A 25398-nucleotide genomic window follows, 5' to 3' on the forward strand; every position below is an offset into this window, starting at 1 on the left:
GTCAGGGATATGGCAGTTGTTATCAAAAAGTTCGTTTCTGTGTATGTTGTAGTTAAATTTTGCACACTTCAGTGTTAATATTGTTCCGTTGTTTACCTCTTATAATTGATATGTTTCCCTGGGTTTTAGTTTGTTGTCGGAATTTGTCTCTCAACCAATTTATGACTTTTGATCAGCGGTATTCTACTATTGCCTTTGATTACCAAAAAAAACAAAAAAAAAACAAAAAAAAAAAAAACAAAAAACAAATCCTAAAACGGAAATCCACAGAAAATCAAAAAGGAGAGTCATTTATCAAACAGCAAAATAGACACCTAAACACATAAAAAGAATGGAAAACAACTGTCATATTCCTGATTTGCTACAGGCATTCTATACAAAAAATAGTGGATTAAACCTAGTTTTATAGCTAGCTTATTTTTATTTTACAAAATGTGACTTGGATAAAGAGTTGTCTCATTGGCATTCATATCACATCTTCTTAAATCTATGCACATAGAAAACATTTTTTATGCATTATTTTCACTAATCGAAATATATTACGTAGACCAATAATTTTGACTCAACTTGTATCCGATGATTGTACTTTTTCTTACTATTTATCTCCATTGTGTTGGTTTGATTGTATCCTGTTTTTTCTATTATTCGGTGTGTTTCCGCTCAAAAGTAAAATATCTGTAGTCAATGAATATAAACTGTATGTCTCCTATTCTAATAACAAGATTTCAGTCTGAAAAGGTCAATTTGGTCTGACATGCTATTTAAAACAACATTTTACATAAGGCAGATTAATGCATACGCATGTCAAATAATTCAATTCTTTTTCATATGATTTTGTTTATTTCAAACGAAATACAAGGAAAACCAACACATTTTGATTCATTTTGCCTGTAAAATTAAGTTGTTGCAGGAAAAATTCTGGTGTCCCACATAAAAAGCCTGGTATCTTTGATGAATATTTATAGGAGTCTCATTTATTCAATTCGAAAAACTGACGTTTGTTAATAAATTTTACGTTCTGACGAATTTGTTGTGAAAAGGTAGAACTACCGTATAGTGGGTTATTTTTGCGAGTGTAAAATTTCGCGATTTTCATTGAATAAGGTATACGAAATATTTTGGCGGTAGTTTGTATGACGGATTCAAAACTGTTATCAATAAATTTGCATGTGCCGTTTAAATTGGCGGAATGTATTTCGGCGATTTTGTTCTATCCGCGAAAATAAGCGAAAAATTGCACCCCGCGAAAATAACCCGCTTTACGGTATATCATGTTTAAATGACTTCAAATATGTACCCGCTCAAAATTATATATTTGATATCTAAAATAATACATTACTTACATTATTTTTTTAAGGTAATCGTAAATGAAAGATGGTTAACGTTAACATAGATTCAATTTAAACAATCAGAGCGAATTCTGCGTTTTGATAATAAAATCAGAAAAAGTTAGTTGAAAAATAACACAGATATCAATCCAAATATGATAATTTAACTAGAAAACAGACAGTAAATGTAATGAGCCAACGTAGACAACAGTTTGAAGACATTAATGAAAATAGATATGAAAATATAATAAAATGTGAAAAAAGACAATGCAACGTAGACAGCAATGCAAAAGATAACAATCTAGATAATACTTAAAGTAGATAGCGGACCTTTAGCTGTCTCATTGAAAACTATACTAAATATCCGAGTTTTTAATCTAGACAATTCAGGAAAAAATGACAACTAGACAAAAGTGAAATTTGACAAAATTACTTATACAGATTAAAAAGGAAAAAAAAGAGTAGATAAGGACACAGACAATCATTGTTCAAAAGAAATAGCTGAACAAAAAACAATAGTCAGCAAACAAAACATAGCTAACTATTGAGTATTATTAAAGCTAACAGATCAATTGATTACATATACCAAACTTGCACTTTGTACGCCAGACGTGCGGTTTCTTCTACAAATGACTCATTAGTGAAACTCGCGCAAAAAAAGTAAAAAACATGGTCTAATATATTGAAAAGCAGTTTATGCATTTGTATTACCCTTAGACAATAACTTATTTCTAATGTAGACCTTTATGCATCCGGGGTAACATTGGTATCTTTGACGTCTTTCTGTCGTCGGTACATGTGATTTCATGGCACTTTTTGTTTTCATTAAACGATATGCAAACGGTTCCATTTCGTTTTACTTGCATAACACATCGTGGTTCTCAGAAAATAAATGGAACCAACGCATCTCTTTTAGGTTTCGTCCGGTCACTGACTGTGTACTACATGTGTTACATGTTCATAAACATTAAGTAACTTGAAGTCGCTAGTAAAGCAGACAACTCGTGTTAATGACTTCTGACACAAATATACAGCTTGAAACTACCATGTTGACAGTATTTTACCAGTTAATCCCTGAAAAAGAAAAAAAAAAGGAACTCTTCTTACAAAATTGATGTGAAATGGCTATGTCTGCTCAGTTTTGATCATTTCAAATACTGTAAAATAAATGTTTATTTTGTGGCTATCCTTACTTTTTGTTTACTTTCGATCGCCATTGATTATTGTTATATAGACGAAAAGCAAGCATTGCGTACTAAATTCTAAGCCTGTCATATGTTGATTTGAAAAGTCTTTTATTATACTTATTTACAACTTTGTTTTAGGGTTGCCATTAAGGATGTACTTATGTGAGGTTAGGTAAAAATTAATAAATTAAGAAGTTGAAAGTTGATACTTTAAGCTGGTAGAGCATCAATTAAGGATAAAAATAAGCTAAAATATTGATAGGTCATGGTCCTCCTTTTCGAGATATTTGAGATTTAAAATATGGCGGGAAAAGGCTGACTCGGACTTTTACCTTATATTTGCATTGATACTATTTGGTCTCAAAACAAAAGAAAGAAAATCAAGAATTTTCTAAAATTTTGGTAAATGACCTTTCATAAGCTATTATGTCTTATATGAAAAAATAAATGGGTGTTATGGGGCAAAATATTTTACATTGCATTGTATGGAAAAACACCGAGGAGTCCGAACATTTGACACAAGTTCCAAAACCTCACCCAAGTACATCCTTAAGAGTATACAGTGTTTGACAACCCTATTTTGTTTCAAACTGATGCTGTCTCATTGAAATATACCCCATTTCTATTAAAATTATGAAAAAAATCAGAAAGGTAAAATAAAATGAAGTATGCTAATGCTATGTCTAAAAGGATTAAATGTTTATGACAAAGGTAACATTGAATCGTCAATACACACGATGAAAAACGACATCGTATTTACAGCATGTACTTTGTTACAGGAAAATATTACTTTGCTTAGGAAACATGTACCTTGTAAACCTTTTTTTTGCAATACATGCACTATTTTAAAATCTTACGCACACCATTTATTTTGTGGTTAAAGTAAATTAATTTGTACTTTTGTCTAATTCATTTTCTTGTTTGTGCAGTACAGTACTATAAACAACTGTCATACAAGTGTGAGGTTTAGCTAGCTTTTAAACTAGATTTAAGGTGGTGCCTAACACTACAGGGAGATAACTCTGTAATATCAGCTAAACGTTTTAATTACGTTGCCTTGTGAAGGCAATATAAAGCTTCTTAGTGATCAAAATTAGTGTTTGTCAAACTGCTATATAACCAGTGTAATTTTTCTGATAAAACGCTTGGTTCACATTTTTTGAATTTTTTATATTTTTGTTAAAGGGTCAAAGTAAATACTTGTCAAAATTTTATGAAAATTAAACGAGCCAAATTAATTTTAGTGAAAGTGTTGGGTACCACCTTAACCAACAATTTTCTTCGGAAAATGCCTATACCAGGTTTAGAATATGGCTTTCGTTTTTCACTTGTTCCGTTTATTGATAGCGATTGATTATGTCAGTTTTTATCGACTCCCCCTGTTGTAATTTGCTCTGGAGTTCGGTATTAGTTTTCTTTGTTATTCATATTGTTTACAATTATTTCCTAAATAAAGGCGTCATAAGTTTACCGGTGTTCAAAATTCACAAAAAGATTAGGAAGAGACAAATGAAGGTAACACGCAGAAACTGGAAGAATTGCATAAAATCCAAAAGTAGCTATACCAGGTACGTCGACAGGATAAGTGTTTCCTGTTACGAATAACCCGCAACACCAATTCACACCTATTAGTAAAATTTCACAATCGGGAAAAAGGCAAAATCGGGAAAAGTACAAAATCGATAAAATGTGTTATTCGTTAGGAAATCGTTACATTTGGTTTTTGATTTAGTTTTCACCTTGCTTTACTCATTCGTTGGATAATGAATAGCATTTTGAAATCAGTGCGCACACCTAAACCATTTTTTTCTGGTTAAAGACCAACATCACACTCATAAAACAGTTATCATCGAAGTACAACTGATTCGTCGTCTGAATTGTAGACAACATATGTTTTAGAATATTGTAATTACGTGATTATTTTGTGATGTATCGAATACTTTACATACGTAGATGTCTACTAGTACGGCGGCTTTGTGAAAAATTGTGCACATCCTGTTACAAGCATGAAATTTGGCATAGACCTTCCTCAACTATTACTCTTTAATTTCAGATAGGGAGGCATTTGAAAAAAATGTCTCACTTCCGGTAAAATCTAAAATGGCGGACGTCATACTTAAATCAGCCCAATATCGAAGACTAGTGTGTAAAAATGTGTTATTATCATGCTACTATCATAATATTTGGTACAAACCTTTGTTTTTTACTACTGTTGGACAAATTTAATAGATAAGATGTCTTCATAAACCCATCTTCCGGTTAAAATCCAACATGGCGGACATTGTACTTAAATAAGCTTATTGTTTAGGAAGGGTAATTGAAATGTGTTTTAACGTATTGCTACTATCATTGCATTGTGCAGGAACCTTTCTTTTGTGCTTCTGATGGATACAATGTATAAGACTTGTGTCTTAAAAACCCTTACTTCCGGTAATATCCAAAATGGCGGACATAGAAATATCAATTTATTATTCAAATATTCAACTTTTTTCAAGATGTAAAGAAAATGATTTTTTTTTGTGCTGGTCATTAAACTTTTGGCTGTAAGTTATCCCCTAACCACTTATTTTATCATGTTGCATAAATATAAAGTTGACACTTCCGGTAAAAATATGACGTAAATTTCAAAGATGAGTCCTCAATCCATTTCTTCGATGAAGAGTTTAGGATTGAGTGATGAAAACAAAATAAAATCACTATAGTACTAAAACATATTTAAAATTACTACAATTTTCGGCCAAAAATTACGATCACCACGACATGCACACATCGCAGTGCACGGGATACCCGATTTTCCACATTAAACATGACCGCGGCATCCTTTCATACTTCCACAATGTACAAGCTTCTGACAAAATGATAAGGCCTCAAAAAGAGTGTTTTTTTTTAAGTTTTCTTTTTTGTCCCCGCCTGGAGTGGGAAGCATAAGAGCCAATCTCAAGCTTGTCTCCCTAAACACCTACCTAAGTATATTGCATGATTTACATGCTGGAAAAGACAAGACCAAGTTGAGGAAATAGCCTCGAAAAGCCTTCCCTTTTTGCGCAAATACTTATTTACTTGCTTAGTTAACCATGGTATAACCATCTGTTAAGTTTGTGCGATCTTGCAGTAAATTACCCGTGATTTAGTCTGATCAATCTTCATTCTTTATGTTAAAGTCACAGCTTCAAATGCAATCAATGTCTCCCAAATAGTCTTTTTTTCTCTTTCAAGCAAAGAGAGAACCATATCACAATAGGTAAAGACATGGATAATAATAAATGTGTCAGATCACTCATTGCCTAGTGCATTTGAAAGGCCATTGCTAGATATTAATCCAAAGTCTTTTGCACTCCCAAATACAATTCATAGTTCGTCTACCTATATGTCACGAAATAGCGAAACAGTAGTGACAGCATCATCATTAACGACTGTTCGAATCATGACTCGTTTAGGTTCGTATTTCACTGCATCAGACACATGCACCATGATTCTGGTGTCTGCCTCTAAATGTGAACTTGGTGCTGAACTTGAAATACATCACGTGGTGGATAAAATAGAATATCCTGACAATTTGTTGCTATAACTACAACACATCCAAGAGACCATCCACTCGTATTACAGTTTCATGGTATTTCATTAAGGTAAGGACATAATACCCAATCAGCAAACTCGTTAGGCCGCAATTCACAATATTTTTATGGCTAGACCATTTGAAAGGTCATGGATTGATATATATCTTATGCTTTTCCCCCTTCCAAATGCACACCAACGTGTGTCTGTCCCTATGTCACGAAATAGCGAAACAGCAATATCATCAGTATCGACTGTTCGAGTCATGACTCAGTTAAGTCTGTGTTTCACTGCATCAGACACATCGATCTTGATTCTAGTGTCAGTCTCGTAGTGTAAACATGGTGCTAAACTTGAAACATCATCAAATGGTGGATAACACTGAATATCCTGAGCAATTTTTGCTACAACTACCTTGTACTCAAAATTGTATTGAGCAAGCTGCTGTGAATAAAAACTTAAAAGTTCTTTCTTATTGTCGTCATCTCTCAGAAAACTTTGCCAATTTTGAGGATGTTTTTAACCCTGGATTCGTCTGTGTATCCCCTTACCCCTAAATGTTGCTCTTGCTTCTTTTAGCAGCTTACAAACTCTGTATTGTCTATGTTCGTATCCGACACTACATTCACTGTTGTTACAGTTTCAAGGTGTTTCCTAACGAGTATGATGATTGGGTATTATGTCCTTACCTTAATAAAATACCTTGAAACTGAAACAAGAGTGGATAAAGTCTTTGATGAGTATGGTAGTTGTAGCAACAAATGCTCACGATATTCTATTTTATCCACCACGTGACGTATTTCAAGAGTAGCACCATGTTCACATAAAGAGACAGGAACTAAAATCATGGTGCATATGTCTGATGCAGTGAAACACGAACTTGAACGAGTCATGATTAACAGTCACTGATGATGCTGTGAATACTATTTCGCTTTTCCGTGACATAGGGGCAAACGAACTATGGATTGTGTTTAGGGAGGGAAAAATCTTTTAATTAATATCTGCCATGGCCTTGTAAAGCACTAGGCAATGAGTGATCACACACACTTATTTCAGACCTATACCTTTACCGGTTGTGATACGGTTCATTCTATGCTTGAACAGGAAAAAAAGAATGCGTAGGAGACATTAATGGTATTTGAAGATGTGACTTTAACATAAAGAATGATGACTGATTAGCCTAAATCATTGGGGTTTTACTGTAAGATCGCACAAATTTATCAGATGGAGCTTACATGATTAACGAAGCAAGAAAATCATTTTTTTGCACAAAACGGAAGGCTAACTATATGTGAGGCCCACAACTTGGTCTAGTCTTTTCAAGCATGTAAAACGGGCAATATACTAATGCAGGTGTTTAGTGAAACCAGCTTGGGATTGGCTCTTATGCGACCTAGTCTAATGAATTGCGAAGGGACAAAGAGGGTCCCTTTAAAAAAAACTTTTTCTGAGGCCTCTTCATTTTTTCAGATGCTTGTACATTGTGGATGTAAGAAAGGATGCCGCGGTCATTTTTATTGTTGAAAATCGGGTCTCATGTGAACTACCTTGTGTGCATGTGGTGGTGACTGTGAATAAATATGTATTCTTGGCCATAAAGGAGTAATTTTAAATATGTTTTAGTACTATAGTGATTTTATTTTGTTTTATTCAATCTATCCAAAAACTCTACATCGAAGAAATGGATTGAGGACTCATTTTTGAAATTTGCGTCATAGTTTTACCGGAAGTGTCAACTTTATATTTAAACATTTACAACAGGATAAAATAAGTGGTTTTGGGCATTACTTAAAGCCAAAAATTTAATGACTAGCACAAAAAAATCATTTTCTTTACATCTTGAAAAAAGTTGAATATTTGAATAATAAATTGGTATTTCTATGTCGGCCATTTTGGATATTACCGGAAGTAAGGGTTTTTAAGACGTATGTCTTATACATTATATCCATCACAAGCACCAAAGAAAGGTTCCTGTACAATGTAGTGATAGTAGCAATACGTTAAAACACATTTCAATTACCCTCCCTAAAAAGTAAGCTAATTTAAGTACAATGTCCGCCATGTTGGATTTTAACCGGAAGAAGGGTTTCTGAAGACATCTTATCTATTTAATTTGTCCAACAGCAGTAAAAAACAAAGGTTTGTACCAAATATTATGATAGTAGCATGATAATAACACATTTTTACACACTAGTCTTCGATATTGGGCTGATTTAAGTATGACGTCCGCCATTTTGGATTTTACCGGAAGTGAGACTTTTTTTTCAAATGCCTCCCTATCTGAAATTAATGAGTAACAGTTGAGGAAGGTCTATGCCAAATTTCATGCTTGTAACAGGATGTGCACAATTCGTCTGAAATATGCTTGTAGCCGCCGGACTATACTGATTATGCTGTGTCACAAATAATTGTTGAATATGTAGCATGCCTCACACTAAAATTTAACCAACTTCAGTAACTATCAGAAGACGCATATCATGTTTCAATACTGTTTAACCGGCATGAATGAAAAAAGGGATATATAACCTGGTGTTATCCCAATGTGATATACTTTCAATATTATGCATTTTGCCTTTTGTTTGAATGTTCGTTGTTTTTGTAGTTCTTCTTTGTGGACAAGACAGTGTTTGATAATGGTATTCCTTTGAATGCCTTTTTGTCCCAATAAAGTTCAGAATGATTAAACAGAACCAATGGTTTCATTAATGCAAAAATAAGGCGTTAAAATATATCAAGAGAAAGGTATTCTTGATAAAACCAACATAAAAAAAATGATGTATAATTGGATTTAGCAATAATTATTTTTCACAAAAGGTTTGACACCAAAATGAATGACAAACATGATTGCTTTTCCATTATTCTTTCCTTAATGGTGATGGTAATGTCCCATTGGAGTGCTCATTTCTCAAAGGTTCAATATGCATGTGCTTATATTGACAGATCAGGTTTTGAAGAACGCGATATTTTCATTACTTAAAAGCTTTAACGACAAGAATATTCTTGTCATACAGTTACTTGATGGTATAACAGATATAGGGATTAATTTTTAGAGAATTATTCCTTTGCCTGAATATAATTGAAAAGGGTATTTGAAGTCTAATTTCTATGTAATATTATATAAATATGATGTCGATTTATAGCATATGAGTAAGAATAAGTGGCATTCCTAGTATAACTTATTTTTGTCGCGTCCCAGCGAATAATATGCCTGTCACTAAATTAGTTGCAAAATATTTATAGCAATCTCAAAAGAAAAGAGAAGGATGCTAATTTTGTAAGCATTTAAAGTCTACTTGTGTAAATTAATTAAATTTAACAACTGTTTTTTGTTGTGGTGACCATTCTGAGAATGTCTGCTACAAACGATGTGGTATACATGTACTTACACAGTAATATGGCATTCACAAACTAGCAAAACGACGTTTTTCGCCTCCGAGATCAGTTATACGTTTTATAACAGATAACTAACAAACAAAAAACAGCCAAGATCAGTTATGCTTTTCGTAACAGATAACTAACAAACAAAAAACAGCCAAGATCAGTTATGCTTTTCGTAATAGATAACTAATAAACAAAAAACAGCCAAGATCAGTTATGCTTTTCGTAACAGATGACTAACAAATAAAAAACAAATAAAAACCGCATTTATACCTTTTTTTTCATCTAGTTATCGCCCTTTTCACTCTCTAGAAAATTCGTCACTGCAATAAAAAAATAAAAAAAATATTTCTGCATTAATTTGAATTTTGATTAAAGCTAACAGCAGCTTTCTGTGAACAATTGTGCAAATTTTAATACCATTTTTATCAAAACACATATGCAACTGCTTCAATACTTTAAAAACTTTTAAAAAAAATTCTGCAGCAGGGTGAATATATACCTTTTCGTTTGAAATCATTGATTTTTTTCGGCAAAAAATCAAAACTGGAATTTCTGTGTTATCAACTTAAACAGGGAAAAATTTTACATTAAAGTAAGTCTTGCTGGCAAAATTGATACTCGTTGCTATATATCTTAGGAAATAATTTTAAATAGCAAGAGTGTATCTTTCTGACGCATAGTTTTGATTTTGGCTATATTTGATAATATATGATGTGCAACCTTTGATAACTAAATAGGCTTAAATATTATGGTAATAACTATAATGGTGGCATATTAGTTTTTGTATTGTCTTTGATAGCGATTCCCATATTTATAGTGTGCAACTCGACTAACAGTCTTAAGTTTTGACATTGTCAAAATATCGATTTCTGCTCTGTTATCGCATTTCATCATAAGAAAGAATTTTATTTGAAAAACTAAATAAGCCTTTGCCATTTCGAAAAAAAAATTGTTTTCGGCAATACAGATGTTCTTGAATAATGTTATATTTGAATTTAATAGCATGTTTTTTTTTTGTGTGTCCTGAGATTAGAAAGTATGACTGCTATTTTAAGATTGGGGGAAGGTTCAAACACTCAATGACCTATATCTCACAACTGCTATTATGAAAAAAAACTATAATACATATGGTGTAAATGGCAGACTTTTTAAATTCATTTAATCTCCGGGTCTATTTAATGTTTGACATTTAGTTTTGTCTATTAACGAAGATATAATGATAAATCCTAGATATTGTTTAAATCTTATTTATTGTTCGGGTTTTTATAGGTCTCATGTACGTATACAAAGCGTTATATACATAGCGTCGAGGCACATTGTCGTTTTCGTCTTCACTCACTCCTTTAGGATTTATCCTTCTATGCCATACCGGGGTTATACAACAAATGTCCAATGAAAAAGCCAGACACTCCAAAGGGTATAAAAACTTAACAGTAGAAAACAAGGTAACAAATTTAGTCTTGAAAATAAATGATTGCTGCAACATTACCGAATCAAAACAATATTATTACCAACTTTGAATTCAAATTATGCAATAGTTCTGTTTTATCGAAATATGGCCTTCATTTTAACATTTTATTATCAAATATAAACACAGGCTATAATAGGTTCTTAAATGAATGTTTTTTTGAAAATATTCAACTGAGTTTAAAAAAAAGCTCTCTATGAGAATACATTAGAGGCATAAAAGCAGTATAGTGTGTTGATGTTGTCTAAACAAGATGGTTTTTGCTAATTTTACCTTTCAGGGTTGTGAATATCTCTGAAACCATTCACTGAGAGATACCACAAATCTTGATCTGATAAATAATTACATGACACTATCATCATTACCTTCAAGAACAGTATTTTGACATTCCCCACCCCAACAAATTGGTTATCATTTCGTCAACGATTTACACCTTTTACATTCAGACGTGATTGAGAAACTGATGTGTACTGTTTTTTTTTTATAAATAAATAATTACTGTCAAATTATTGGTTAAATGAATCAGTGAATCTAAATTAGTTGTAGGTGAAGCTCTTTTTTTTAAACTTACTGTAAAATAATAGTCTTCATTTACATGTAATTTTAAGCAAAGCATTATTATCATTCAAATACAAAAAGCAAATCTAGCTTCAATTTCCTTTTATAATACGTTAAGATACAAGATTGATTAAATAGTTAAATGCCCATTTAGAAATAAACATAAAAATATTGGTTAAATGAGTCAATGAAACAAAAAAGTGTTTAATTTATGTGGTTGGACTGTGAAATATTCTAGTGCTTCTATTACTGTTTACACTAAAAAGATCAAGTATTATAATCTTGGTACCTTTGATAACTATTAGTTGTAAAGCTTTTTTAAAATTTTTATCTTCACTTACCATTAAAGCTATATGTAGATATTTTGTACCCAATTAATGAAAATAACTTTGTGAAGATAGTAATCTCCCTAAATATTTTTATTTTATTTTATCAGTGGCTATATAAATTTACTATTTCTAAACTTCTTGTCTGTTTTTTTCCCCCGATGTTTTATTGAACATTTTAAAAATGTGCCTTGAAAACCAATTCGATTTCTTGATTAATGAAGGAAACAGTAGTATACCACTGCTATAATTTCATAAATCGTTTGAGAGAAAACAAATCCCGGTCACAAACCAAAACCGAGGGAAACACATCAACTATAAGAAGAAAACAACGAAACAACAGAACACTGAAGTGCTACAAAAAAAAAAACGACAATGCAACATACATAGACACGAACTATAAAATAACAACAGCAATATTTCTGACTTGCTACAGGACATTTAAGAAAACATGGTGGGTTGAACCAGGTTTTTGGGCTAACTAAAAGATCCATATATCTAATGATCTGAGCATATGTATGTACAATTGTTTTGTGAGTTTTATTACGATTAGCCTGACCGAAACACATTTTAAAGCAGAAGTACATACCAGACACAAAATTTTGCATTTCTAAGTAAAATACTTTATAATGATAATAATGAAATATTTTTCCAAAATCTCATACCTCAATTAAGCCTAATTTTCGATTCACTTTTTGACTGTCTTAATAATTATTTCAAACAGACGAACTGGTTTAAACTTTTAATGGCAACTTTGCAATATTGGTAATATCTGGGTATGTCTAGAAATTTAATAGAGGTTGATGTATTCACTTATTTAAATAGTAAAAGAAGTAAGTCACTGATGATCTTATATTTCAAACAAATAATTCGTTCATACTATTGTATTTATTTTGTGATTGATATTGAAATGTGTGAAATATAGTCTCAGTGCTCTTTTTTTCCAATAATAAATGTAATGCAAAACTTCAGTCATTCAGTATATTATGTAGAATTTCAAAAAATAAAATGATTTATCTCTTCTTTTGATACCTTTTGATAAGGTTTTAGGTATATTTCTGGGGTGATTTGACCAAATAAAGGCAACAGTAGTATACCGCTTTTCAAAAATCGTAAATCTTTGGACAAAAAACAAAATCGGGGAAAGAAACTAAAACTGAGGGAAACGCATTAAATATATGAAGAGAACAACGACACAACATTCAAATGTAACACACATAGCAACGGACTAAGCATTAGACTAAATCCGATGAAAATAATCAATATAACATCAAAACCAAATACATGAATTTGGGATAGAAAAGTACCGTGACACGTCTTATAGTAATGTGAATTCACACTCAAATATAGGAGAAAACAAACGACACAACGTAAAAATGTTACACACACAGAAACGAACTATGATATAACAATGGCCATTTTCCTGACTTGGTACAGGACATTTTTAATGAAAAAAATGGTGGGTTGAACCTGGTTTTGTGGCATGCTAAACCTCGCACTTTAATGGCATTGTTAAATATAACATTAAAATGACAACATAATAATACAGGACTTCAATACAAATAAATAGGAGAACGTATTAGGCAAAGAAAAACATGAATAATAGATAATAGGCATCAGGTTTAAAATTCAATACGTCAAAACCACGCCTCGTCCACACAAGACTTACCAGTGACGCCCAGATATAAAAGTACAAAGTTGTACAGCTTTGAGGATCAAAATTTGAAAAAGGTTGTGCCAAATACGGCTAGGGTTTTCTGCTTGTGATAATAACATCCTTATTATTTAGAACAATTTATGCTATTGCAAACAGTGAATTTTATCAAATGAATATAAAAGATTTACATGATAAAACTGACGTCTTAACTAATTACAGAAAACAAAACCCGAATACATAATACATTGAAGACCAACACAGAAAATAGACACACCCGACTAAGTCCAGGCCTCAACGCAAAAAGTCATAAAATGACGTCACATACGAAGTAGTAAAAAGGCACAAACATTACGTCACGCAGACATTTGAATTTCTGAAACAGCACGAAAATGATGTCACATTTGAAAAACTATATCTCAAAAATAAGATAGAAATAGGATTGATTTAAGATTATTATAGAACATTTCTTTACGAAAGTCGATCTAAGATAGTTTTTGCTATTTTGATATTTAATTATAATGATATTGATATTAAAGTGAGACACACATTTTCTAATCGTTAGAATCTTTGTCTGAGAGAATTCAGATTAGTTCTTCCAATAATTATGAGCAATGGATAGAACAATTAAAGTTTAAGCTTACGTTCTGTATAATTCTAGATAAGATTGAAAGTTGAGTTGAAAAATGTAAAAGTTATTAACGTCAATTTGAACCAATTGATGGAGGCTTACATATATAAACAATATGAGCTATATATCCTTTGCGGTTTGTTTCGAATGGAAGAAAACATCATTTCAGTCCCTACATAGTTCTTAATACATTTTGATTACAAATCGAAAAGATAATGTGTCTGGTTTCAGATAGATTGTCAAATCTATGCAATAAGTAAGCTAGACCTTTCTTGATTTTTTAACGGCATTAAAAGTCAACCAGGAAAAAACAATATTCTAATAGATACGAAAATATTGATATTTTTGATATTATCTGAAACATATGTACATGTAGTGCAGTTTATAAAAGTAAAAATTATTTGTCAATTATTACGTCTTCAAATTGAACAATTTCATTCTCTATAATTATTTCAAGTTCGGTAACTTATTCCACATCTTTACGTTTATAGTCATATCTGTCATAGTTCATCAATGATAGTTGTCAACTGATATATTTATAATGTACGTATTTAACCTTTGTTGTAGATGTAAGTCTTTTTTAACTGGTTGTAAATTAAAAGACTTTATGTAGACGAAATCTGAACCAAAGCATTATCATAATTTAAAATATAAATATGTACCTATCTATACTGAAATCGGGGAAACATATTAAATGTATATTGAGGATTACTATAACACGAAAACATGATCTATTTTATCTTTTATAAAGTATAAATGAAATAGAAGCTAATTTTTAATATCCGCTATAATATCATTTAACTAAATGAATAGTACAATCTGCTTTAGATATAAGTAAGAACTATATGCCCTATTTTTCGAAGGTATCTATGGACTAAGACGGGTCCGAAGATCGTTTAGTCCTACGCAGTGTTTTTTTTTAAGTGTCTTAAGTAAGAACAAGTCTTACAATTTGTTATTCGTTAAGGGCATCTGAATATGTTTCAAATGGTCTCAGTATATTCATAAAGTAAGAACTTTTACAGCTATAATGTTGGAAAATTTATTTTACTTAACTAAGACTACTAGTGCTTTTAATGTAGTACCAAATTAGATGGTTTAATGGAATAATAATTTTAGCCCTCTGCAATATCATTGCCCGTTGAATATGTTCCAATGAAATCATTGTGTATGCGTCCATGCAAAACACATTCAAAAAGTAAAATCACAAAAATAGTGAACTCTGAGGAAAATTCAAAACGGAAAGTCCGTAATCAAATGGCAAAATCAAATGTTAAACACATCAAACGAATGCATTTGTCATATTCCTGACTTGGTACAGGCATTTTCAAATGTAGAAAAATGTGAACACAGTTTTGACAATCTCGCAGAACTATAATCAACAAGTGAGAGATTAATCTAGCCATACAATTCTTAAGGGAAAATCTGAAACCAAGTCAGATATATACGGAAGTGCCTTCAAATGGTTCTGTGGGTTGATATAGTCAAGGGTTCCTCCTCCTTTAAACTTACTTTGGACTTTTTGTTAATATATTGTTAAGTTATTTCTAAGTATGTCTAATACATGCAATAAAGAGTTGTTACTTTTAATTGAGCAACTTGGAAATTGATTATGCTACATATATGCTCACAAACGACGTTTCATATTTTCATTCTTGGAGGCTAGATATTTGTTTTCAAGCTAAATTTTTCAAAACCGCTTGAAACTGCAGCCTCGGGTATGATAGTTGTTTCCCATTCGTTATGTTGGATGAAATAGCAGAGCCTTTGATTTTGCAAGGTTTCTAGGACTTCGCCTTTGTCTTAATTTAGAGATTGGGAGTATTCTTGATAAAAGTTATAAAATATTGGTTATTGTTTTGTATTTGAAGCGTTGAAGATGTCCATCGTCAGTTTTACTATCGTAAATATTCGTTTACCAGTTAATGTTATTTCTTCTTATATATATATATATTTTTTGTATTAATATTTAAATTTTTAGAGATAGTTTTCTAATGAAGAATAATAAGATATTATTTAATACAACTTAGGGACACTTCTGATTTGGATTATTCTCGGACAGCCATTACTTACGTCTAGGAAATATCATAGAATCTTTCTATGATAGTTATAAAGTATTTCATAAGCTATGTCTGAAAACATGTCTTTGGGCACTTTTAAAAACCGGCCTTTGTTCTTTGTCATTGTCATGTTTTCAACACGTTATACATTTGAAATTAATACAAGCATAAATAAGAGCAACAATAGCTTACCGATATCTCAAAAAAAATTGAGTTTAAAGACAAATCAAGATAAACCAGAACTAAAGGAATCAAATGAACTTCAACAAATGAGCACGATTAGATTCATCGACAGTGTAAACGGCTAATCTGCATATGAATCTGTTCTTCAGAAACAACGTCATCAGGGTTGCTTGCCTTTTTCTTGACATCACAATAGGAAAGCGGGAATTTTTGACGTCATAATATTGATTTTAAAAAAAAACTGCGTTAAACGAGCTAGCATTGATGATAACAAAAAAGGTAGAAAAACGTGTAAATTGAGTAAAAATAAAGAATAAGTAAGAAAAAATACAACTAAACATCTAAAAAATAGGAAGAACCATTTTAACAATATAGTTCTTATTCAAAAGTCAGCAAGGGAATGTAAAGTATTATTCTTTCGTATATGTCGTTTTTTATAGTTTATTCAGTTTTTTTTGTATTCATTGTTTTGATGAATTGACATCGGTAACAAAGGAAACATTTTTTTTTTATTTCATCATTCACAATAATTAAGACTTATCGTACAGATAGCTGCCTATTGTTAAAGAATATATTTTGATATCTTAGTTAATTTATGTCGATGGGTTGTTGTCTGGTTGAAGAATGCAACAATCTTGCTTTATTTATTTTTTCGATCCAGAACAAAAAGGATTCTCCTACTCAAAGCTTTGATGTGAAAGTAAACGTTGTTATATCTACAAAATATATAGGAACACAACTCCGAAATTAATAGCCTGGGGCCTGGTTTTCGAAAGTATCATAAGATATGTTATAAGATATATCTTAGGACATATTTTATGATCATCTTATGACTATCATATGATATGTCATAGGATGTAAATCAAAGCTGTCTTAAGAGAGTCATAGCTATGATGCTCTTATGACTTTCATAAGTGAACATTATTTTCTATTATTTTAAATAATGATTAAAAAGTGATAAATATAAAAATGGAAATGGAAAGTATGAACATAATAATTATTACCATTCTTAATATTTACGAATATTTTATTTTTTTCATTATAATGAACATGAAATTTTATACAAAAAGGAATTGAAATATGAGTTGATAATTTGTTTAAATTCAGTTTGTAATATATACTAAATCTTGAACTTCGCTTTCGTGTATTACCATACATGCATTGTTATTTAACTGTGAATACTTTTTAGATTCGGTACCCGCTTAACGAAATACCCGTGCACATACGTTGATATAGTACTATTAAATATTCTAGGAACGAAATAATATGTATATTTATTATACAAAACCATGAGTTAGAAAAGAATTCCAAATTGTATGTCGCAGGAGATTAAAATTTTAATTCACGTAGTTGAGAAAAATAAAATCTTTACTATTTAGCTAACTGAGAAACACAACAAATATTTTTATTGCAGTTAACATGAAATTATACATGAAAAGTAATTATAATTTTAGTTGACAATCATAAGACCATCGTAAGTCATGTCGCGAATGGTCTTAAGTTTACGACAAAAGTTGTGACAAATCGTAACTTGGCACACTTTCGAAAACATATCTTACGACTATGACATGTCCCAAGACCATCATAAGACATGTCTTAGTCATAAGATACCTTCGAAAACCAGGCCCCTGCTTTCTATGTTAAATTCCGTCATTTGAAGCATTCTTATCTATTTTGCCTAAAGATTATGACAACCATTTCAGGCCAAACTATACTTTTTCCTGAAAATTGAGCATACCCATTCTTGTACATTAGAGCGCACTGATTCAAGAAATTTAGTACAACAAAAAAGTGATCTCTCTGACTCGATAAACAGTCAGATATGCCCTTCTACTTCAATTCATACATTTTGTTTATTATTCAAAAACTTATACTGTGGTCTAATTTAATACCAAAACATCTCAAATATCTTATTTATTTACAAAGTTACAGTTATGCGTTAGAACTATTTTGTTTATACCACATCTTTTTATCTTTATACTTTCATGTATGTTCTTTCAGAGTCGTGAGACAGGGACCGATTTAGGAGTTCTCGATAAACATTTCATTGCATTCCAAATTACAAGTCTTACCAATTGTAGACGTTCATGTCATTTCGAGAGATAAGATGTGCATACCTAATTTATCCTTTTGATTAGTTATCCCATTGGTATATTTCAACTCTCTTCCGATACATCATGTTAATGTTATTAAAAATCCAAATTGTAAAATTTCTAAACATTTTACAACGATGAAAGATACTGCAAATCATGTTTTATTATTTGAAAATCAAGGACAGTTATTTTCCGCTTTCATCTGATTTGAATATGTTATACCTGGTAAAGTCAAATATAAAAATATCTATTTTTATAAGTCATCAAACTTAGATAATCAAACTTTCGTTTTAGTTGCATAATTGTTTTTCTTCTTAAGTTTCTATTTAAGAACAAAAGAAGCTTGAAAAAGAAAAAATGTCGCAAAGAAATTTGACGAAATTTACTTTCCAACTGTTGATCAAAAGTAAAATAAGAGAACTACCAAACTTCAAGTAAAATTCAAAAGGAAAAGTCCCTACTCAAATGGGAAAATTAATAGCTCAAGCACATCAGACGCCTGGATAACATTTGTCCTATTCCTGACTTTGGTATACAGGGGTCGGTTTCACGAAGCTATCCTAAGACATGTCATTAGATATATCTTAGGACATGTCTTATGATCCTCTTATGACTATCCTATGACATATCTCAGACCTCGTCTCGAAGCTGTCTTAGGATTATCGTAGCAAAGTTTTAAATTTTCAAATATAAACATTGATTTACGGAAAAAATCATGTAAATGTAGAATATAAAAATAAAGTACTGTATTTACAGTTAACGTATTAATTGATATATTTAGATAATTTTCAAAATTAGTATAAAAATAAAGGTAATTTATATAAAAATATAACTTATAAATAATTCACCAATATATATATATATATATGAAATGTTTAATAAAAATTAAGAAATAAGAATAGAATTATGACATGTTTTTGTACAAGTGAGTTGAATTCATTTCCACTGTATCGGTTATAAAAGGTTAAAGTATAAAATCGTGCATTCTTGATATCTGATTCATAACATTGAATTTTCATTATTGACAAATCATGATAATTCGTCAATCTATAAAGATAAAGTTATAAGCAGGAAAAGAAGAATAGATAATTATATAATATCAAGATAAATTACAAAATTAATATATAAAATTAGTGTAGTTTATAAAAAACCTGATGATTATCCTAAAACCATCATAAGACACCTCACGTGTAGTCCTAACTTTATGACCAACTTTAAGAGATGTCGTAATTTAGGACCACGTTGTGAAACCCACTTAGGGCTAGAATATGTCATAAGACCATTCTAAGACAGCTTCGTGAAACTGGGCCCAGGTATTTTCTATGGTAAAAAATGGTAGATTAAATCTGGTTTTGTAGCTAGCTAAACCTCTCATTTGTATGACAGTCGCATAACATTTCATTATATTGACAGCGATGAATGTACAAAACGAACACACATAAAAGGTAAAAATTTCAAAATATTGGTACAAAACTCAACATTGTGTTATAATCTTAATAAATAAAAACAAACAAATATGTTACAAAGAAACATAAACAAAGAATATATACAAAGCGCACAGACACAAATAAAATACAAGAAAATAAAAAATGACCATAGCATAATAACACAATGAACCGAGCCACGTCTAATGGATATCACCAAAGAAAGGAAACATTAAAAAAAATACTATAACACTTTATCAAAATGATAAAGAAAAAAAAACGTCAGTACCCAGAAGTAATACTTCAAGGTCATTGTGTTTTATCTGTGAAACTGATACGAAATATTCATCAACAAGTTCTTGTTGATGAAGTTTTATTTTTAGAAAAAGGACGAGACGTTCTCCTTGACATTCACAAACTATATATGGTATTATTTACCTTATACCTAAAATAACTGAGGATATTTTGTAAGATATTTCAGTTTTCTGATGATAAAAGCTTCTTAACTGCAAAAACTGATGTGTTTTTAAATTGTCTTGAGTGAATGTGTTGTATTTGTTTTAATGAACCGGTGTTGAGTTCACATCAGTAGACAAACAAGCATAACAACTTGAAATAATATAAAAAAAAATCTAGTCATTAAGATACAGTAATTCTTCATAAAACACACGGACCTGTTATTCAACTGTCCGAGAATTTGCTCTAAGACATTAGCTGGTGAAGACGGTATTTTTTTTAACATAGGACCACCCTTTAGGATACGTCTTAGAGCGCCTATATCATGATGTTCTCATGAATATCACAAGTTATAAGTATGTTCAATTTTAGAACGTTATTTCCTATTCCAGATTGAAATACTAGTTATAAACACGACTAACTTCAATATTACTACGATGATTGATGGTGTTATGAACATGATAATTTATATACTGTTTAGGACCACCATAAAATACATACAAGCAGAGGTAAAACATCAGAAACGTTTTCCATCATGAATATGATGATTTAAATGAAACTTGTATAGTAGAATATTAATAATAAACTATTATAATATGTTTGAAGTATTTGGAAAGTTTAATGCATTGAAGTAAGTTTTTTTTAAATATTTCGAAATCCCCTTTGCAATTTTAAAAATGAGACAGCAAATTTTGCACGTGCCGTCTGCCATTTACATATATATATACAACTCGTCTAAACATCAACCCAACAATGTTAGATCTGTAAATTTGCTTTCGCAAATTTTTTGTTCTTCCCTCGCTTCCCTTCCTTATATATATAAGGCAATCAATGCATTCTACTTTTTAAACATTTAGTTTGCTAGTTTTTTTTTATGTTCTCTTAACATGATACTGAAAATGTAAAACAATAAACCGACAATGCATATTCCATTATTTTGCAGAAGTAAAAAAAGTGAGACGATAGTCACTAAAGAAGCATTTAAACTGATATACAGAAATAACACTGACACCGCATTGCCAAAAAAGTAAAAAGGACAAACAAAAGTGCATAAATGTCTTATTTTTGTTGCATTGTTTAGCACAAACTCACTTTAAAATATTTTGACAGTAGCAAAATAAATGTTTTACAGATATAATTGTCAAGAAATAATATTATGTTCTTGAGATGATCTGAAAACTTACGTTTTGATGTCTTAACTTTTCAAAAATATTTCAATCCTAGATTAAGTCACTCTCAAAACTATACTACAGTACAGCTTAAGGACATAAAGAAATAGAATTGACCATTCATACCAAAAATTATCACCAACTCTACAAAAATTCCGAAAAGATTTTGAATATAGATTTTTTTATAGTACTTTAGAGCAAAATTATAAATAAATACGATGAAACGTGGGTAATGATTTGAATTATTTATGTTCAATTATCAATATTTGTCCCAATTAAAAACTATTTTACATTTCGTATGCAATAGAAAGTTAAAGATTAACTCCACTTGTTTTGCATGTATATTGTATTAAAGAAATATAAGTAACATCGACCTTTTATTCAACATACTTGAAATACAATTTTATTTTACAAAGAATTATAATTAAATAAATAAACATTTATTTAGGTGTCAATATTTTTTTGATTTGTTGCATTTGCAAAGATTATCTAAAATTTATAACTGCAAAATTTTCTAATTTTACCAACACGTACACACTTTTGTGCTCAATATCTTAATTTCAAATGATATGAATTTGTTCTAACTTAATAATGTTGTTGATTGAAATAAAGCCTAGAATTTAAATACAATTGATTTTCAAAAAAGTCCTCCCTAAATCCTTGCGAGTTGAATATTCTTAGAGTAGGTTTTTAGTACAATTTATGATTTTTTTAATACAATTTACTGTTATTTAAGACATAAAAAATAAATCTAAAATGACGTCATGACTTTTTTTTAGCTAAAAACGAAAAGAAAATTTTAACTGTTAAAACAAATTTAAATCGTATAAAATGTAGCACACCGATGGATTCATGAAAATGAATAATTGTTTTGATTTTGTACGCATCAATATCTTTTTTTATTTATTAAGGTATTTTCTATTATTTGAAAATTATACTTTTGCTAAAACTGTCAAATCCTTCACAATCAAAAGCTGATTCCAGAGAATAAATAAAAAAATGCATATATGAATATTAAAATGAGTAGATAAATAATACATAAATGAGACATTAATTCATTACAATAATTGATGAGAATTATTATTTGAAACATATATACATCTATTTTTATCGAAATTTGTCTTAATGAATATCCATTATAGATAAATTAATAAGACAATTCGAATCTTAGAATTCACAGATATTTCATGAGGAATAATGCGTAAAAATTCAAAAAATCAACTGTAAATTAATTCTGTAAACAAATGTTGATAAATAATTTGATACCAAAGGTCATAATTTTGTCTTTTTAAAGTTAACTTGATTTGATACTTTCATGGATAAATAATATTTTAACATCGGTAAACTAATATTACCTAAATCTACGGTAAAATTATAAACGCACGAAATTTATTTCTAAATAAATATATATTTAATATAAAAAAAAAATATCTGAATTTGCAAATTTTCAGGTCAAATTGGTATCTTGGATTGATTAGAAAAGCATTTATTTTACTTCAGAATATTTCCCTTAGGCATACCCCATATTTTTATCAGAACAAATAGCTAGAAATAAAAACGTCTGTGATTGGATAGAATCTACCGACACCTATTAGCATAAATGCAGCATACCATAGCAGTATGGAACAAAGGTAATATCAATTTTAATATTCGATTTTTTTAACACTAATTATTGTTAAGTTTTTTTATGAAAGAAAATAAACAAGCATTGTATTTTAAAAAGCTTGGGCTTTGATTTGGTATCGGTGAAGTTAAGTACGATTAGAATAGTACCAGCAATCGCATTCAGAGGATAATTAATTGTGAAAGTGCCATGTTATTTCCAGACAAAGCTTCTATATATGAATTTGTCCTTGGCACGAGTGCAATGCCACTTACGGAAATAGCTTATATACAATTTCTTCATTAACATTCCACAATCTTAAAATGAAAATTTTTCTTAATATTAATTTAGGTTTTTTAAACAATGCATTTTCGTGTTTTCGAGATATGTAGGTCGTAGTAGAAATCAAACTGCTGCTATTTTTTTTTTTTAGTTTTCGGTTTGTTGAAATTTTGAGAGAAACAATTGTAAAAAAAGAAAAAGTTTATTCCCATTAAAACATATATATTAAAATCTAAGGTGAAAGTTTTATAAAAAGCATAAGTGAATTAAAAAAACTTAATATGCAACAGTTTTTGGACTCTTCAAGATATGGTTGGATGAAGAATAATATAATCTGTAATTTTAAATAGTGGAATAAATAAGGCCCAAATGAACACTGCTTTACAGTTATTGCTCTTTTATTTTTATTCCAAAACACCAATATGTCTCGTACAAAAGCAATATTACTAAAATATGAAAACTGTTAGATTGATGATCAGATGAATATGAATTAGAGAATATTTGAAAATACATGTTTTACTTGTTAGAAAAATTCAGAAAAAAGACAATTAAAGACACGAAAAGGAAAGTGAAAAAAGAAAAGAAAATTTTATTTTGTTGCACACTAGTGTCTCTGTTGTTTCGTTGTTTTCCTCTTCTAGTTTTTTACCCTTGGTTTTATTTGTAACTCGGATTTGTTTTATTTCACTCGATGCAAAACTTTCAAACAAAGGTAAACTACTGTTGCTTTTTTTTTTTTTTTATTAATATGTGTTTTTATTCTATTACATCATGAAATAGGGGAAAAAATTCTAAATGAATAATTTCTCTTCCTTCAAATACACAAAAACAAGAAATTATAATGGACATCTAATGTATTTATTTATTATTTATAAACTGACACAGATATTTAGACCTAAAAGTTAAATTTAAAAGTAACCAAATATGACAAATTAAATGACTTTTGTGTTCAGTAAAATTTGGTATAATTTGGAACTGCTAAATCTACACTTTTTGGGGATATAATTATTTGTTTATCTTTGATATTGATTCTCATGTAAAAAAAAGTTCGTAAAAAATCGACTAACTGACTTAAATAAACTGGTTGAAAAAAACGTTTTTTCTTGTTCAACGAATAACTAAGTGTTTTTATAATGTAGGTTTATTTAGATACACCCCTTAGGTTGTTAGCTCAATCGGGTATGTCCAATTTACATCGAGATATTAAGGTTGATGCAAAGAATATATTTAATTAAATGAGGTCTCTCAGCAATTTCATCATATATTATGGTAAACCTAAAAAAAAAAAAAAAATACAAGATTTTCTATCACATCTTGGTGTAAATTAAAATATTATTATGGATGAATCCAAAAAATAAATGAAGTAAAAGGTGATCGATACAATTGATTTTTCTAGATAAAACTGGAAAAGCGTGACAATCGAATAAAAAAAATTGGACACATATACAATTGAGACATATTAAAAGTAAACAAAGCAGGATTTTAATGGGAGGAAACTGCAAATGAAGGTATCTGATTTTTAAGATTTTAAACGAAATGAAGCAATCATTTATTTATTTCACTTTTTTGAGGTGTTTATGATTTTTAAACAATGACGAGTGAAGACATTTTAGGTGAACAAATAAAAGCAGGTGTAAAATTGAATATTGATACAGATAACAGACAAGAAACGTTCTTACCTTTAAATATCCAGACAGACAAAAGTATTACGTAATCTGTCAATGTCTGGTTATAAAAATAGGCAAACTAAGGGAGACTACTCGTGTTTCCTTGCAATTATTTTAAATGAACCGAGGAAACATTATGATCAATGTAAGTAACTATGTCAAACTACTTTTATTTCCAGTCATCTCATTGATTTTTTATATCTTTTTTTAAATATTTTAATTTATTCTGATAATATTAAGCATATACACATATGCTATACATGAGGTGCTTCGCTTCATATCAAAACACTTAGGGATATTGCTAAGATTCAAAGAAAGAAATGAAACATATTTTACATTTTATGCTAATTCCCTTGATTCCCTTTTTCTGGCA

The 25398-nt window shown here is 30.0% G+C and overlaps 1 long non-coding RNA gene across 1 annotated transcript; it reads right to left on the minus strand.

Moving 5' to 3' along the window:
• Positions 1-1294: 1294 nt before the first annotated feature.
• On the minus strand, positions 1295-25168 carry LOC143078967 (uncharacterized). Its single transcript, XR_012979315.1, has 2 exons — positions 25038-25168; positions 1295-2402 (listed from the first exon to the last, which is right to left on the minus strand). It is a non-coding gene; the product is annotated as an uncharacterized LOC143078967 (long non-coding RNA).
• Positions 25169-25398: the final 230 nt, after the last annotated feature.

This window comes from Mytilus galloprovincialis, chromosome 6 (genome assembly GCF_965363235.1).
Source record: "Mytilus galloprovincialis chromosome 6, xbMytGall1.hap1.1, whole genome shotgun sequence".
Classification (NCBI taxonomy): Eukaryota; Metazoa; Mollusca; class Bivalvia; order Mytilida; family Mytilidae; genus Mytilus; species Mytilus galloprovincialis.